Source organism: Magnolia sinica, chromosome 16 (genome assembly GCF_029962835.1).
Source record: "Magnolia sinica isolate HGM2019 chromosome 16, MsV1, whole genome shotgun sequence".
NCBI classification, from domain to species: domain Eukaryota; kingdom Viridiplantae; phylum Streptophyta; class Magnoliopsida; order Magnoliales; family Magnoliaceae; genus Magnolia; species Magnolia sinica.
Genome location: NC_080588.1, coordinates 46,939,649 through 46,955,476, shown reverse-complemented (window position 1 = coordinate 46,955,476; position 15,828 = coordinate 46,939,649). Strand labels below are relative to the sequence as shown.

The following is a 15,828-nucleotide window of genomic DNA, read 5'->3' as shown; positions in this document are numbered from 1 at the left end:
TGAAAATCAAATTTCCATTTCTTCCCCCTTTTCTAACTTACAGGATCTCAAGAAGATCCAGCGTCATCGCCTCGCCCAACCCTTGCCTCGGTACTTCTCTCACTTCATTTCCGATCCTCTTTTTATTTTATTTTTCTCCTGTTGATTTGTTTTATTCTTGAAGTTTCTGAAAAAGAATTAGAATAAAACAAGAAAGTCAAGCCAATGGGCGGGATGAGGTACCTGCAAATGCACATGCAGGTGTGTGTGTGTGTTTTTAATAATAATAATTATTTTAATTTTTATTTGTCTTTGTTGAGTTTCGACGGTGGACCGGTTTTGGAAGAGCAGGGCCTTCATCAGGGAGGTAGCCGCGGAAGCCCAACAGGTTCAGGCCGGGGACTGTGGCTCTTAGGGAGATACGGAAGTATCAGAAGTCCTGTGAGCTGTTGATACCCACAGCTCCTTTCATTCGACACGTGGGTGTCTGTCTATTCACCCATTGCTTTTATTTGGATTGTATGGTTATGATTGTTTGATCAGCCATATGACACTGTTAGGACTGAATGGGCAGTTCAGATTGATGGATTTGACTATTTGAGCATTCAGTACATTTAGTGCACATTTGGATTGTTATATTGGTCAATCTAGGATTGGCAATTGTTGAGACTCAAATATTGCATAATTTCTCCCATTTATATTTTGGTTTTATGAACATAAATCAGCTTAGTATTCTATTTTACTCATGTATGTGTGCAAGGTGAATTTAAGTGTTTAGATTGAAAAAGGGTGCTAAAAAGCATGGATTTGATGCTCAAGAATCACCTAGCTTGTTCATCTTGATTTTAACTTTCCCGGAAAGAACCGGAGATGGGAATTATATAATAGGACCTTTTGCCAAGGTTCAAAATTTTTTCTCAGGATATTTTTGTCATGAAAAGCTTTGATCATCTCTTTGTAAATTTTAGAATTTTCATAGGAGTCTCGCCTCATCTCTTCTAATTCATTCAACTCTAATTTTCTTTGTCCACTTGCTTGGTCTATATCAAAGTTTAATTTCTTTATTGCCCAGTAGGCTCTATGTTCCAATTCCACAGGTAAGTGATAAGTCTTCCCATACACCAATCTATATGGAGACATTCCAATCGGGGTCTTATAAGCAGTCCTATAAGCCCATAAATCGTCGGATAGTCTGAGGGACCAATCCTTCCTATCTGGCCTTATAGTTTTCTCTAAAATGTGTTTGATTTTCCGATTAGAAATCTCAGCTTGTCCACTCGTTTGTGGGTGGTATATGGTACTCACTTTATGTTTGATGCCATATTTCTTCATCAAAGCCTCAAATGTCCTATTGTAAAAGTGAGACCCGCCATCACTAATAATGGCCTTTGGAGTTATAAATCTAAAAAAATATTTTCCTTGAGGAATCGTATGAACTGCCTCAATCCACTTTGAAACATAGTCCACACCAACCAATATATAAAAAAATCCAAAAGAAGATGGAAATGGGCCTATAAAATCAATATCCCAACAATCAAATATCTCCAATAATATAATTAGAGATAAAGGCATCATGTTGCGCCGGGACACTCTTCCTAACCTTTGACATCTATCACAACCAACACAGAAAGCATAAGTGTCTTTAAACATAGTAGGCTAGTAAAAACCACACTGTAAGATTTTTGCAGTGGTTTTCTTAGCAGAAAAATGGCCACCACATGCTTCTATGTGGCAAAAAGAAATAATACTCTGAACTTCATCCTCTGTGACACAATATTTAAAAATCTGATCAGTCCCATATTTATATAAATACGGGTCATTCGAGAAGAAGTTCCTAACTTCGATTTCAAAATGCTTCCTATCTTGTAACTTCCAATGATATGACATTTTTCCCGTTACATGATAGTTCATTATATCCACATACCAAGGCAATTTGGAGATCGTAAATAATTGTTCATCAGGGAAAGTATCCTGGATATGCATCTCCTCAATGGAATCATCTAACACCAATCTGAAAAGGTGATCGGCTACTACGTTTTCTACTCCTTTCTTATCTTTTATCTCTAAGTCAAATTTTTGGAGTAGGAGGATCTATCTCAAAAGTCTCGGCTTTGCATCCTTCTTAGATAGCAAATATTTTAAAGCCGAGTGGTCCGTGAAAATAACCACTTTGGATCCCAGCAAGTAGGACATAAACTTATTTAAAGTAAAAACTACTGCAACTAACTCTTTTTCGGTTGTTGAGTAGTTCACTTGGGCTGAGTTTAGAGTTCTACTCGCATAATGAATAACGTAGGGCCGTTTATCTTTCCTCTGGACCAAAACAGCCCCTATGGCATAATCACTTACATCGCACATTAGTTCATAAGGAAGTGTCCAATCTGGTGGACACATGATAGGTGCAGTGGTAAGGGATGATTTAATTTTATTAAAAGCACTTGCACACTCATCTGTCCACTTAAATGAAACATCCTTTTGAAGAAGATTAGTCAAGGGTTTAGTAATGGCACTAAAGTCCTTCATGAATCTTCTATAAAAACCAGCATGCCCTAGAAGTGATCTGATATCTTTAACAGTTCGGCGGATAGGTAGATTAACAATAATGTCAAGCTTTGAGCGATCTACCTCAATTCTATTTTTGGAAATAACATGACCCAAAACAATTCTCTTTTGAACCATGAAATAACATTTCTCCCAATTTAAGACAAGGTGTTTCTCTTCACACCTAGACAAGACGAGATATATTATTGAAGCATTCCTCGAAACTACTCCCATATACAAAGAAGTCATCCACAAAAACCTTAAGAAACTTCCCAACAATATTTGAAAAAATACTTAACATACACTGTTGAAAAGTTGCTGGAGCGTTACACAATCCAAATGACATCCGTTTGAAAGCAAATGTGCCAAATGGACAAGTGAACGTGATTTTCTCTTGGTCTTCCAGAGTTATCTCTATTTGGTTATATCTGGAATATCCATCAAGAAAACTATAGGAGTGACCTACTACCCTCTCTAAAACTTGATCAATGAATAGTAGAGGGAAATTGTCCTTCTTTGTGACCTGCTTCAATTTTCTATAGTCAATGCAAACACGCCAACAGTGGTGACATGTGTTGGTATGAGTTCATTATTAGAATTCTTCACAATAGTTATTCCGGATTTCTTTGGGACTACTTGAGTTGGACTCACCTAAACACTATCGGATATTGGGTAAATGATTCTCACATCTAACAATTTGATTACCTCATTTTTTACAACTTCCATCATATTTGGATTGAGACGCCTTTGAGGTTGTCTAATTGGTTTGGCGTCCTCATCGAGCTAGATCCGATGGGTGCATATGGAAGGGCTTATACCCTTGATGTCAGAAATGGTCTAGCCCAAGGCTCCTTTGTGGTTCCTTAGAACATTCAACAATTTAATCTCTTGATCCTTATCTAAAAATGAAAAGATCACCACAGGATAAGTTTTATTTTCACCTAAGTATACATACTTAAGCTCATTTGGTAGTGGTTTTAAATCAAGCTTTGGAACATTGGTTGGTGATGGTAGAGGTTGTGAGTCCTCGATAGATAGGATTTGAGTACGAGGTCTTCATTGGTACATACCAATGTCCTGGGTGATAGTGCTCTGATTATCATTACAAATTTCAGTAAGCACTTTTTCGAAATCAGAATTTTTTAAGTCCCCAAAGACTTGAATCAATTCCTTAGTCAGACTAGGTTCCAATTCCTCTTCCTCTATCAAGCAGTCCATGAAATTCAGCTCATGGATTTCATTATTATCAATGGGCTGCTTACATAGATTGAAAATATTTAGCTCTAGAGTCATGTTACCAAAAGACAAGTTCATTATTTCATTCATGCAATTTATGATTGCATTTGAAGTTGCTAGGAATGGGCGACCTAAAATGATGGGAACTTGAGCGCTAGCGTTTACACATGGCTCAGTGTCTAGTACAATAAAATCCACGGGGAAGTAGAGTTTCTCCACTTAGACTAGTAGGTCCTCCAAAATTTCCCTTGGTACCTTAATGGAATGGTCAGCGAGTTGGAGTGTAATCGTGGTTGGTTTAAGCTCGCCTAACCCCATTTGTTTGTAAACCGAATAAGGTACTAAGTAGATACTTGTTGAGGGTCAAATATTGCACATTAGACCCTAGTTATTGCCTGGATTTACGAACATAGTACTGTTTAACGACCCAATTCAATTGTGTTTATACTGCAAGGTGTGTTTAGGAGCTTGAACTGAAACAGGGTGCTAAAAGCATGAAATTATCGCTCAGAAGTCACTAAGGCAAGGGACGGACTCCAGAGGACCAAGATCGACGGATTTGCACGCCAGAGATCTAAGGAAATTGAGAAACTGAAGCTCAAGTGCCCTAAAAAGGGTTTAGAATGCGAGATCACAGGGTTCTCACCATCCGTTCAGTTCGAAACTTTATAAATGGCCTGAAGAGAATAAATTAACCGTACATGTCAAATTTCAGCCATTGGATCCCTTTGTAAGTGGCCCAACAGACAAATCAGCCCCCATATCAGCAATCTGAGGCCCACCTGATCGCTAGATACGCTTCAATTTTGGACTCAACGTCCTAAATGAGCTTAAAAAATGGATGGACAGAGCGAATTTCTCACAAGTATCACAGTGGACCCTACATGTACAGTGCGTATACATGGTGTACACGCACCGACTGTGCACCGGACGGTTAGCCCGGTCAAAGACGGGCTGACCCGTCTCTCCGTAAAACATCCAGCGGATGGACAGTGTCCATCCGGTTTTGAGTTGTGGGGCCCATACATCGTTCAAACGATAGATCTAGACCGTCTATTTGATCCTTTGGACGGCCAAGACCAACGTATAGGTGTCCGTTTGCCACCTTGCAAGCAGTTGTGTGAAGATCTCAGCGGAACAGAAGATGGACGGTAAAATAGAAATTTTAGTGGACCACACCTAATCCAAGCCAAACAATCCATTCCCGAATGGTTTTTCAAGAGTATTCCAATGAACGGAATGGATTCACTATCTGGCACCAATCACGGGCCACCATCTTTCACAGCAACGCATTGACGAAGCTCTGTTTACGAAACAGAGTTGTGTTAGAATTCGGGTGGGCCACCATTATTGATCGGATGGCCGATCCAAACCATCCATCGCCAAGACCGTCCAAAAACGTCCTAGGTGACATTATTTTTCAGGAAAATAAGCTTGGAAAGGGGTGTCTTTGCTACGCATGATTCTTGGTGTGTAAACAGCTTTACGCATGGGTTTTTTTTTGGCTGCGTAAAGCTCCAAACCGACTACCCTTGCCTATAAAAGGGAGAGAGAGAGGACGTGTAAGGCATTATCTTTGAGACGTTGGAAGCCAAGAAGAGCAAGAAGGAGAGAGAGAGTTCGGCCGGCTGGTTCCGTTTCTTCCCTGTTTTTTTTTTCAATTTTAGTTGTTTTCTTTTAAGATGTTTAGCCTAATCATGTCTATGTTAGGCTAAACCTCTTAGCTAGGGCTAAGAGGTGAAGCTTGTAGCGTGATGGGAGAATTTATGTGTGTGCCCTTTTGTTTAGATTGAATGGATTTTGATTTAATTTTATTATGAAAATATTTTTAGTTTTAATGGTCTGTTGTGACTAAAATTACAATGGGTCTGCGATGACTTTGAGCATATTCCTTCCCTTATTTTGATTATGACGTCAGGAAGCTCTGTTGTTCGCCATCGTCTCCTGGGCATGGTTGGATGTCAGTACCCTTCCTAACCTTCATAGCATGTTGATTGGTTGGTAATTAGTTTAATTCTGTTGTTTGCTTTGTCTCCTGGGCATGGTTTGGTGATGGAATCCATTCTAATTCATATACTTTTTATCTCTTTAAAATTATATCAGAGGAAGTTCAGTTTAATTTCCATGATTTTTGAAGCAGGCATAAGATCTCCCTAATCTCTACAAGTGGATCCTCTGAATACCTAGTTTCTTATCTCTGATTTCTTTTAAGTTTTACATTAATCTCTCACTATTATTCATCAATTTATATTTGATTTAGATTTCATCTTAGGCTAGTTCTATTTCTACCTAGTTTCAGATTACGTACAGGTATCAGTCCCTTGGGATTCGACCTCGGTCTCATCGAGTTTATTACTACATCATAACCCTATACTTGGGGAGTGAACAAGTTTTTGGGGCCGTTGCCAGGGATTGACGGTTACGATTCTTTGAAATTAATTAGTTTTAGAATTAGTTTGAGATTAAGATTTTGCTAACTTTAGTTTTAGATTTTTATTTCTATTTGATTTCTAGAAATAACTTGTTTCCTGTTTTGTAGGATCCTGACATAAACTTCTAAATTGGTAATCCTTTTCTAATTCCTCTACTTTTTCTATTTTTAGAATTAGGGCTTGAGTTTTAGAAATTTTCTAATTCTAGTAGTTTTCTATTTTTAGGAAATAGTTTATTTTTAGAAACTTTCCACTTTTGTTTTTAGAAACTAAGTTAGTTATTTCCCTTTTTAGAAATTCTTTCTAATTTTAGAAACTAACTCATCTTTCCTTTATTTTATTTTTAGAAACTTTTTAATTTTAGGTTTGGATTTTCTATTTTAGAAACTTTTTAATTCTAGGTCTTCTTTTTAGAAACTAACTTTCTATTTTTATTTTTAGTAACTTTCTAATTCTAACTCTTTTAGAATCTAACTTTGTTTCCTAATTTATTTTTAGAAATTTTCTACTTGTAGAGTTTTTGTTTAAAAACTAACTTTCCTATTTTGTAGGCTTTTAAGATAGAAATTTCTAATTCGGTAAGCTACTTCTCTACTTTCTATTTTCCAGATCTCTTTTAGTAACTTGCTTTCTAGTTTAGGACTTTCCTAATTTATTTTAGAAATTTTCACTTTTCTTTAGGAATTTCTTCTTTTAGAAACTAGTTTACTTCTATCTTTCTTTTTAAGGATTTTCTAATTTTAGACCTTCTCTTTAGAAACTGACTTGTTTTGTTTTCTTTTGCAAGTTTTTAACTTAGGGACTCCAACTTGGTAACTTCTTTCCAATCCTCTCTTTCTTTCTATATTTTCTTTTCCTTTCTTAGGATTAGGTTTCGAATTAGATTGAGGGCTGCGAGTGTTTCATGCCCAAGTGGGCCTGTGACAACACTCGACATCTCTTGACTGAAGGAGGGTTGGTTGAGGGGTTAACTATCCATCGCAGGACTAGACACCACTCGAAATTCCTGAGTTAATTAAAGTGATGGCTGAAAACCAACCTCTTCTACCCCAACTTAGGGTGAAGGACATTCAGGATGAGAATGAGGTGCATCAAGCACCCTCGCCTTGTACTTTACGAGATTATTTATAACTAGCGGGGGTGAGTACGCCCTCATGCATGATTTTTTCTGAAAATACAGGACATGTGGACATCAAGCCAGGGGTTATCCAACTCCTTCCTAAGTTCCATGAGCTTGAATCTGAAGAACCATATCTACATTTGAAAGAGTTTGATGAGATCATAGCCACTTTATATTTTCAAAATGTGTCTGAGGACACAATCAGGCTGAGACTCTTCCCTTTTTTCTTAAAGGAGAAGGCTAAGACGTGGTTACATTCACTACGTCTTATATTCATTAGCACATGGAATGATATGCAAAGGGAATTTATAAAGAAATTTTTTTCACATCATAAAACGATTACCCGTAGAAAAGCAATCATGAACTTCACCCAAAAGGAGGATGAAATATTTTACCAATGTTGGGAAAGGTTCAAGGATTTGGTCAGTTCATGCCCACAACACGGCTTTGAAACATGGCGCATTACAAATTTTTTCTATGATGAACTGACATCTTCCATGCGCCAAATGGTCGAGACAATGTGTAATGGAGAATTCATTAATAAAAATGTTGACGAGGTATGGGATTACCTCGATAGTCTTGCTGAAAAAACACAATCATGAGATTATTACCTAAAATCGAACATCACGTCTAGGCCGACTCAATCTAAGGAGAAAGGTGAATTGTATCTCTTGAAAGAAGAGGATGATCTCAAGTATAAAGTGACTACGTTCATAAGGAAAGTTGAGGCCATGGAAGGAAAGAAGGATAAGGTTAATGAAAGTGTTTGCGGCATCTGTGATTGTAACATTCATACAACTGAAAATTATCCTACAATACCCGCCTTTCGAGAAGTGTTGAATGAACAATCCAATGCCGTAAATAATTATCAAAGACCTTTCAATGGACCGACCTCTAATACGTACAATCCTGGTTGGAAAAATCATCCAAACTTTAGTTGAAGAAATGGACAAACTGCTACCCCTCAAAGTTTCTTCAATCAAAATCCAAATCAGGGAAAACCTTAAGAAGAACCGGTTCAAAATTCCATGTAAGAGCTGACCCAGGCAATGCGAGATTTTATGCAAAAGATGGATTCACATATGACGGATATAGAAAAATGGATGCTTCCTGTACAACCCCCCACCTGGAGAAAGAACAGGAGAGTATGCTTATATCTACTCTCATTGAGCATAAGGGAGCCCTTGGATGGATGATAGCGGACCTCAATGGGATCGACCCCTCGATTTGTACTCACCGCATATATCTTGAGGATAATGTGAAGACCACTCGACAATCACAACGTATACTAAATCCAAACATGAGGAAAGTGGTTAAGGCCGAGGTTCTTAAACTATTGGATGTGGGTATCATATACCCCATATCCGATAGTCAATGGGTGAGTCCAACTCAGGTAGTTCTTAAGAAGTCCGGGATCACCATCGTAGCCAATGCCAATAATGAATTCGTGCCAACAAGAGTTACTACTGGTTGGAGAATGTGCATTGACTACAGGAAGCTGAATACCGTCACGAGAAAGGACCACTTTCCATTGCCCTTCATTGATCCAATCTTGGAAAGGCTAGCTGGTCATTCTTATTACTGTTTCCTTGACGGGTATTCGGGCTACAATCAGATTGAAATCGCCCCTAAGGACCAGGAAAAGACCACATTTACATGTCCCTACGGCACCTTTGCCTACAGAAGGATGTCATTCGGATTATGTAATGCCCCTGCCACCTTTCAGCGATGTATGATGAGTATCTTTTCTGACATGGTGGGGAAATATCTAGAGTTCTTCATAGACGATTTCTCTGTTTTCGATTCATCTTTCAGCGAGTGCTTAGAGGGTCTTAAATGTGTGATGAAAAGATGTGAAGAAAAGAACCTGGTACTTAATTGGGAGAAGTGTCATTTCATGGTTCATAAGGGAATTGTCCTTGGACATATTATCTCGTCCAAAGGAATCGAGGTGGATAAGGCAAAAATTGATCTTATCTCTAACCTACCTCCACCCAAGAACATACGGGACGTGCGATCCTTCTTAGGACACGCTCGGTTTTACAGGAGATTCATAAAGGACTTTAGTCTCATCTCTCGTCCTTTATGTAATCTACTTCAAAAGGATGCACCATACGAGTGGACTGAGCCATGTCAGGAAGCTTTCACTAAGCTTAAGGGCATGTTGACTAGTGCACCCATCATACAACCACCCGACTGGAGCCTTCCTTTTGAGCTTATGTGTGACACTTCTGATTATGCTCTTGGAGCGGTTCTAGGTCAAAGAAAAGATAAGAGGCCTTACGTCATTCATTATGCGAGTAGGACTCTAAATCCTGCCCAAGTGAACTACTCGACTACGGAAAAGAAACTCTTAGCCGTAGTGTTCGTCGTGGACAAATTTAGGTCCTACCTGATTGGATCCAAGATCATTATCTACATAGATCATGTGGCACTCAAGTATCTTCTCTCTAAGAATGATTCTAAGCCTCGCCTGATAAGATGGATCCTTCTACTCCAAGAATTTGATTTGAAAATTAAAGATAAAAAGGGAGTAGAGAATGTAGTGGCTGATCACCTTTCTCACCTTAATAGCTCTGATTCCCTTGAGGCGACCCATATCAATGATATGTTCCCTAATGAACAACTGTTTAGAGTCTCCCATTCACCTTAGTTTGCTGATATCGCTAATTATTTAGCCACAGGTTCCATACCGACACATTGGACTGTGCAAGATAAGAAGAAATTTTTCACCGAGGTGCGTAACTTTTTCTGAGATGATCCATATTTATTTAAATATTGCCCAGACCAAATCTTAAGAAGATGTGTGCCAGATGTTGAGCATCAGAGTGTCATCTCATTCTGTCATTCACAGGCCTGTGGTGGTCACTTTTCTGCCAAAAAGACTACAACCAAGATTTTGCAGTGTGGCTTTTACTGGCCCACTATGTTCAGGGACACTCATGAGTTTTGCAAAGCTTGTGAGCGTTGTCAGAAATTAGGAGCGTTGTCTCGTCGAAATATAATGCCCTTGAATCTCATTCTTATCATCGAGGCATTTAATTGCTGGGGCATTGATTTCATGGGACCATTCCCCCAATCTTTTGGAAATCTATATATTTTACTCACTGTAGACTATGTCACTAAATGGGTTGAAGCGATTCCGTGTCGGAATAATGACCATCGCACAGTCATTAAATTCCTAAAAGAGAACATCCTGTCCCGATTCGGAACGCCTCGAGCTATCATTAGTGATGGGGGTTCACACTTTTGTAATAGGTCATTCGAGAGTTTAATGAAGAAATATGATATCTCTTATAAGGTGAGCACCCCCTATCACCCACAGACAAGTGGGCAAGTTGAGATTTCCAATAGGGAGATCAAATACATTTTGGAGAAAATGGCTAACCCTAACCGTAAGGATTGGTCAATCCGATTGACTGATGTCTTATGGGCTTACCGTACTACGTTTAAAACCCCTATTGGAATGTCTCCCTTTAGACTTGTCTATGGGAAGGCTTGCCACTTGCCTGTGGAGTTGGAACATAGAGCTTACTGGGCAATTAAAAAATTGAATTTCAATCTGGACAACGCTGGCTCGCTACGCAAACTTCAGTTGAATGAACTCGAAGAAATCCAGAACGATGCATACGAGAACTCGAGAATTTATGAGGACAGAATGAAGGCATTTCATGACCAACGTATTCTACAGAAATCATTCACACTTGGTCAGAAAGTCCTTTTATATAATTCTCGATTACATTTCTTTCTAGGTAAGCTTCGATCTCGTTGGTAAACTTCGATCTCGTTAGTAAACTTCGATCTCGTTGGACTGGCCCTTACATTGTGGTCACTGCGTATCCTCATGGGGCCGTTGAGATAAGAGATCCTGACAATGGCAAGGAGTTTAAAGTAAATGGACATCGCTTAAAGCCATTTGTCGAGAAATTGATTCAGAGGACATGTCCATACCTCTGACTGATCCTGTTTACCAGGATTGATCTCCTATTCTGATGGAGGTATAAGTAGGTTTATCGCTTTCATAGGACTAGGGTAGTTTGCTTTATTTGTCTGGCTGAAGATGGTAAACTTAGCGCTCCTGGGAGGCAACCCAGTTTTTCATTCCATTTCATTTTCCTAGTTAGTTAGTTCAATGTTTGTGGGTAACATTACTGCAAACCCTCACGAGATTACAACTCGTCCACTAGGGGCAACCTAGGGGTTTAAAGGCTTGTTGCATACGCTAAATGCAATCGAGAACACCTGCGGAAGTGGTGTAGGTAGGATTTTATTTTTGTTATTTTTGTTTTACTTCTGTTGGTTTCTTTCTTGTGTTAACCCGCCCTTACGTAGATATCTTTGGAAAGTCTCATGATTTCTTCATTCAGGTACTATCTTTCCATCACTTTTCCTTTACTTTCGTTGTCCAATGTGCATTGCATGCTTATTTCTTTTACATTGAAGACAATGTAGATTTTTAGTTGGGGGTGGGAGATTAGGTTACCTAATCAGTGTTTTCTTGGTCTTGAGCAGAAATTGTGAAAATTTTTAAATTTTTCTGGAATTTCGTATAAATTCGAAGTGATTTTGACGACCATCTTGGATTTAGACGTACAAGATACATGATGTTGGTTATTTATGTCTCTTAGATTTAGTTGTTTAATAGATTTCACAGTTGAGAGCGACTTATCAATCCATGATTAGAAGTTTTAAACATTGATTGAATCATAATGTTACATGTCACATCTCGCTTACACAATAAGGTTTCAGTCGATATGGAAGGATTAACTTGGTAATCACTAAACATGAAAGGAACTAACCTGAGAAAATTAAATGGATTGGGTGTACGATCTTCACCATAGGTTTGCTCCCTATAAGTGAGGATTCGATTCCCCATGGATGATATGTAAAAAAGGGTTGGGTGTACAGTCTTTACCATAGGTTTACTCCCTATAGGTGAGGATTTAATTCCCCTTCTTGGCGTTACTTTTAATGAAAAAATAAAAAACTAAAAGAATAAAAAGATGATCTGTGAGGCAAGTTTTGGTTTAAGTCTTGGTTATCATGAATTTTCTTGTTGGTTACCATTGATATCCTGAAATAGAGAAGTGAATTTTAATGATGATAAGCCGAGATTAGTCTATACACTCATGGAACTTAATGTTTAGAATTGTTCTAATTGATGGATTAATACTTTGAACTTGATTATGAAGTTTACCATGCGCTTGAGTCCAGGAGAAAGTAATACCCAACATTCATGAATATTAGAATTTTCATCTCTAGATTATTTTTCAAAAATCACTCGAGTTTATAGAAATTCTCTTAAAGTTCTCAACTTATTTTCGCATACTTTGCTCGGGACTAGCAAGATGCTAGTTGGGGGTTGTGTTGAGGGTCAAATATTGCATATTAGACCCTAGTTATTGCTTGGATTTATGAACATGGTACTGTTTAACGACCTAATTCAATTGTGTTTATGCTGCAAGGTGTGTTTAGGAGCTTGAACTGAAACAGGGTGCTAAAAGCATGAAATTAACGCTCAGAAGTCACAAAGGCAAGGGACGGACTCCAGAGGACCAAGATCGACGGATTTGCACGCCAGAGATCTAAGGAAATTGAGAAACTAAAGCTCAAGTGCCCTAAAAGGGGTTCAGAATGCGAGATCATAGGGTTCTCACCATCCGTTCAGTTCGAAACTTTATAAATGGCGTGAAGAGAATAAATTAACCGTACATGTCAAATTTCAGCCATTGGATCCCTCTGGAAGTGGCGCAACGGACAGATTAGCCCCCATATCAGCAATTTGGGGCCCACCTGATTGTTGGATACGCTTCAATTTTGGACTCAACGTCCTAAATGAGCTAGAAAAACGGATGGACGGAGCGAATTTCTCACAAGTATCACAGTGGACCCTACATGTACAGTGCGTATACATGGTGTACACGCACCGACTGTGCACCGGACGGTTAGCCCAGTCAAAGACGGGCTGACCCGTCTCTCCATAAAACGTCCAGCGGACGGACAGTGTCCATCCGGTTTTGAGTTGTGGGGCCCATACATCATTCAAACGATAGATCTAGACCGTCTATTCGATCCTTTGGACGGCCAAGACCAACGTATAGGTGTCCGTTTGCCACCTTGCAAGCAGTTGTGTGAAGATCTCAGCGGAATGGAAGATGGACGGTAAAATGGAAAGTTTAGTGGACCACACCTAATCCAAGCTAAACAATCCATTCCCGAATGGTTTTTCAAGAGTATTCCAATGAACGGAATGGATACACTATCTGGCACCAATCACGGGCCACCATCTTTCACAGCAACGCATTGACGAAGCTCTGTTTACGAAACAGAGTTGTGTTCGAATTCGGGTGGGCCACCATTATTGATCGGATGGCCGATCCAAACCATCCATCGCCAAGACCGTCCAAAAACGTCCTAGGTGACATTATTTTTCAGGAAAATAAGCTTGGAAAGGGGTGTCTTTGCTACGCATGATTCTTGGTGTGTAAACAGCTTTACGCATGGGTTTTTTTTTTGGCTGCGTAAAGCTCCAAACCGACTACCCTTGCCTATAAAAGGGAGAGAGAGAGAGGACGTGTAAGGCATTATCTTTGAGACGTTGGAAACCAAGAAGAGCAAGAAGGAGAGAGAGTTCGGCCGGCTGGTTCCGTTTCTTCCCTATTTTTTTTTTTCAATTTTAGTTGTTTTCTTTTAAGATGTTTAGCCTAATCATGTCTATGTTAGGCTAAACCTCTTAGCTAGGGCTAAGAGGTGAAGCTTGTAGCGTGATGGGAGAATTTATGTGTGTGCCCTTTTGTTTAGATTGAATGAATTTTGATTTAATTTTATTATGAAAATATTTTTAGTTTTTAATGGTCTGTTGTGACTAAAATTACAATGGGTCTGCAATGACTTTGAGCATATTCCTTCCCTTATTTTGATTATGACGTCAGGAAGCTCTGTTGTTCGCCATCGTCTCCTGGGCATGGTTGGATGTCGGTACCCTTCCTAACCTTCATAGCATGTTGATTGGTTGGTAATTAGTTTAATTCTGTTGTTTGCTTTGTCTCCTGGGCATGGTTTGGTGATGGAATCCATTCTAATTCATATACTTTTCATCTCTTTAAAATTATATCAGAGGAAGTTCAGTTTAATTTCCATGATTTTTGAAGCAGGCATAAGATCTCCCTGATCTCTACAAGTGGATCCTCTGAATCCCTAGTTTCTTATCTCTGATTTCTCTTAAGTTTTACATTAATCTCTCACCATTATTCATTAATTTATATTTGATTTAGATTTCATCTTAAGCTAGTTCTATTTCTACCTAGTTTCAGATTACCTACAGGTATCAGTCCCTTGGGATTCGACCTCGGTCTCATCGAGTTTATTACTATATCACAACCCTATACTTGGGGAGTGAACAACACTTACACCCAAATCTAGCAGAGCATGCTTAATTTGGAAATTCCCAATAACACAAGGAATAGTGGGACTTCCCGGGTCTTTCTATTTGGGTACGGCCCTTTGTTGAATGATAACACTCACTTTCTCAGTAAGGAAGGCCTTTTTGTGCACATTTAATTTCCTCTTTACAGTGCACAAGTCCTTGAGATATTTGGCATATGATGGAATTTGTCTAATGGCATTAAGCAGAGGAATATTAACAGTAACCTTTTGGAGCATATCCAACACCTTGTGATATTTCATGGGGACAGTAGGATTCCGAAGTCTAGATGGGAATGGAATTGGAGGCTCATATGACTTAATCTCTTTATCCTTTTGTTATTGTGGCTCTTGAACTATAGCTGGTTCATCATTCTCTTAAGACGATGGCTCATCCTCTGGTATTTCTACCGGTTGCATTACTTGTTATCGACCTCTTTTCCACTTCTCAAGGTAATGATGGCCTTAGCTTGTTCATGATGTAGCTCACTTGGATTTGAGTCTCCAATGAAATGTGTGTTTCTAGGGTTTGGCACAAGTTGAGAAGGAATGATGCCTTTTTCCTTAGCATTTAGTTGAGTCTCAATCCTAGCCACGGCCGTCTTTAATTCCTGATTTGATTGGATTAGAGACTGATTCATTTGAGCTTGAGAGTTCATGAATGCGGTCAATTCATCCTCCACAGATGATCACTTTGGTGGGGGCACATATGGTGCATTGTTAGGTGCCCCGAAGAAGTTGTTTTGCGGAGGCATTTGAGGTGCAGTGGGCGCATTAATTTGTGGTCCATTCCTCCAACTAAGATTAGGATGGTTACGCCAATTTGGATTATACATGTTTCCCATTGATTGCATAACTGACCTTTGGTAGTTATTTATAGCATTTGCTTACTCATGCTCATGCGTGATATTTTGTACAACTGAGATTATTAGACAATCCTTTGTGTCATGCTCTGTACCACTACAAATGCTACAAAAATTACCCAAGGAAGTGTTTGCTTTAACCATATCAACCTTCCTAATTTTCAAGGCTTTGACCTTTCTAACCAATGCAGCGAATTTTGCATTAAGGTCGTCTTCCTCTCTTAGGACATACAAC

The 15,828-nt window shown here is 39.0% G+C and overlaps 1 non-coding gene and 1 pseudogene across 1 annotated transcript; one reads left to right on the top strand and one right to left on the bottom strand.

Annotated features, from left to right (window-relative positions):
* Positions 1 to 234: 234 nt before the first annotated feature.
* The window catches only part of LOC131228823 (histone H3-like centromeric protein CENH3), a 56,223-nt pseudogene continuing 40,629 nt past the window's right edge, over positions 235 to 15,828 (top strand).
* LOC131230070 (small nucleolar RNA R71) lies at positions 7,650 to 7,756 on the bottom strand. Its single transcript, XR_009163797.1, has one exon. It is a non-coding gene; the product is annotated as a small nucleolar RNA R71 (small nucleolar RNA).